Raw genomic sequence first — 2,618 nt, 5'->3', positions numbered from 1 at the left:
TACTTATCCTTTTGTGCCTGACTTACTTCACTTAGCATGATTTCCTCCAACTCTTCCCATGCAGCGATGTGCTTCATACGTTCATCACTGCTTTTTAGTGATGCGTAGTACTCCATTGTATGTATATACCACAGTTTTTTAATCCAATCATCAGTTGATGGGAATCACAAATCAAACTTTTGTCACACTCTGTTATGCAATCTTTTCAGAACCTCTGAATAGAAAGCTTGATTAACAGTCTGACCTGGTGGAATGAACTCCAAATGCACCATGCCCCTCATAAAAACAAAAGCATCTTGATCTTTGATTTCACGTGAGGAGCTTTTTTAGGGCAAGGTGACAATGACGGCTTCCACTAGTTTGATTGATGCTTGCTTTCGGGGTCTTAAGAATAGCACCATGTCTCCTCACCAGTAATGACCTTGGGGGAAAAGTCTGGGCCACTTCAGCACTGTTCTTCTCAAAGCACTGCGTGTTTCTACTCGTCCCTCCTTTTCCTGGTCAGTCAGAAACCGAGGCACACACTTCACAGTGAGCCTTCTCATTCCCAAGTCTCCCCTAAATTTGCTGAACCGAGCTCTAAGATAGTCCAGATAACTTCTCCATCTTCCGATAGTCCTTCGTCAGGCTTTGAGCACAAGTGCACTCATTTGTTGACATTTTTGCCCATTCAGGAAGTTAGCAAGGTTTGCCATCAATCCACACTGCACTGGTTTTTGAAATGAGAAACCCCTCACACACTTAAGTTTTTCCCACAGCGCTGTCCTTGTGAGCGTGTTCATCATCACAATAGTCTCTGTGGCATTTTCCTGAACAAGAAACATTTCACAGCTGCATGCTGGTCTCTTAAATTGGCCATCACAAAAAATGAGGTTCATGCAAAACTGCATTTATGAAAAAAATTAACTGTGACCAAAGAGAACCATCCCAGGCAACACAACTGGGTGTACTTACTCGGAGCAAGTTGCTCGATGCTCACCTGGTGGGGGGAAATATGAATTATGAAAGCTCTCCCCAATGGAGCTTTTTTCCATTTGGGGGTACCATTGACGATTATTTTCTTCACTCTTGTACCCATTGTGATTAGCGCTTCACTTTTCCTCAACCTCTCGTATCATAACCCTAAGGAACTATTAATCTGATTACTGTCTCTGTAGATTTTCCTATCCTGAATTTCATATAAAGAAAATTTTACAAAAAATTCTAACAACAAAATAAAACAGAAAATTCCAAAGCAGAAAATAATAAAGATGAAAGTTATAATGAGTCAATATGAAAACAAAAGACAAGATGTCAGATTTCATCCTATTTATATGTACAGAAATCTACTTTCCAATGCGCTCTGTCTGAGGACAAGACTGTTCATGTTCCTGGTCAATGACCCCTGGGAGTTCAGTGCAGGCTGAATCTATGGGAGGAAATAAATTTTGTGCTTTCATTGCCCTTTGAAAACAGGGTGCTCAGAATTTAATCTCTATGACAATTTCCCTTCTGGTTATGGATTTGATTATTTCTAACTCTTGAATCACACATGTGTTAGTTTGACATGGATTTAGCTGACATCTCACTCAGATGGCTACTTGTTTTAAGACAGCACTTTAGGACTTCAGACACTATTCTTTCTGATAGATGGACACCATCTGATTTCTTCACCACAGTTTGCTATGGCACCCATATCTTCAGTGATCCTTTCATGAGGCAAAGTATTGATCAGAGCCATATCAAAAGAACTCAATTTTTCTTAGATTAGGGTTTACAGTTAGGTGTGAGTTCAAATTCCATTCATATATCTAATAATTTTCTATGGATTGTAGAACTTAGCCCCATGCTGTTTTTGTTCATTGGCTGGTTTTTTTGTCAGTGCTCACCTTTCCTGTTAGTCCTTTTCATTTGTGCTCTCTACTTTATAAGCACGATGATTTCCAGGAATTGTGCCCTCCTGTAACATGTTCCAAGAACATAAGACCAAGTCTTTCCTTCTTCAATTCTCAGAGCATTCTAACTGTATTTCTTCCAAGACCAGAGTTATTTGTTATCCTGGTAGTCCATGGTATATGCTTCACAAGACTCAAACTTTAAAGGCATATATTTTTTCTTTACTCTTCCTTTTTTGTTGTCTTTCAGATTTTTTTTCACCCCCCACTCCCAAACTTTTGCATTCTTACGAGGTAGTTGAAAATATTCTGACTTATTACAGGTGCACCATAGTCTTCCAAGTGACAGCATTGGTCTTCAACACTTCAAGGAGGTCTTGTGCCGCTACGCCGACCACAATACTTGTTTGATTTCTTGACTGCTGCTTCCATAAGCATTGGTTTGAGTTCCAAGTAAGAGGAAATCCTTTAAATTACAAACTTGTCTCAATTTGTCAATGTTGTTTACTGGTACAATTTTATGGATTTTTGTTTACTTTACATTGAGATGTGTTCCAGACTGAATGTTGTAATCTTTCATCTTCATTATTAAATCCTTCAAGTGCTCTTTGTTTTAAGCAAGCAAGGTTGTGCTATCTGTATTTTTCAGACTGTGACTGAGCCTTCTATAATTCTGATTCATAAATAAATGATCAGTTTCTCAGATTATTTACTCAGCAGATTTAATAAGTATAGTGAAAGGAT

The sequence above is a fragment of the Echinops telfairi genome, unplaced genomic scaffold, assembly GCF_000313985.2.
Source record: "Echinops telfairi isolate 266 unplaced genomic scaffold, ASM31398v2 ScPeMD7_3;HRSCAF=10, whole genome shotgun sequence".
Classification (NCBI taxonomy): domain Eukaryota; kingdom Metazoa; phylum Chordata; class Mammalia; order Afrosoricida; family Tenrecidae; genus Echinops; species Echinops telfairi.
Note: the sequence above shows the minus strand (reverse complement) of the source record.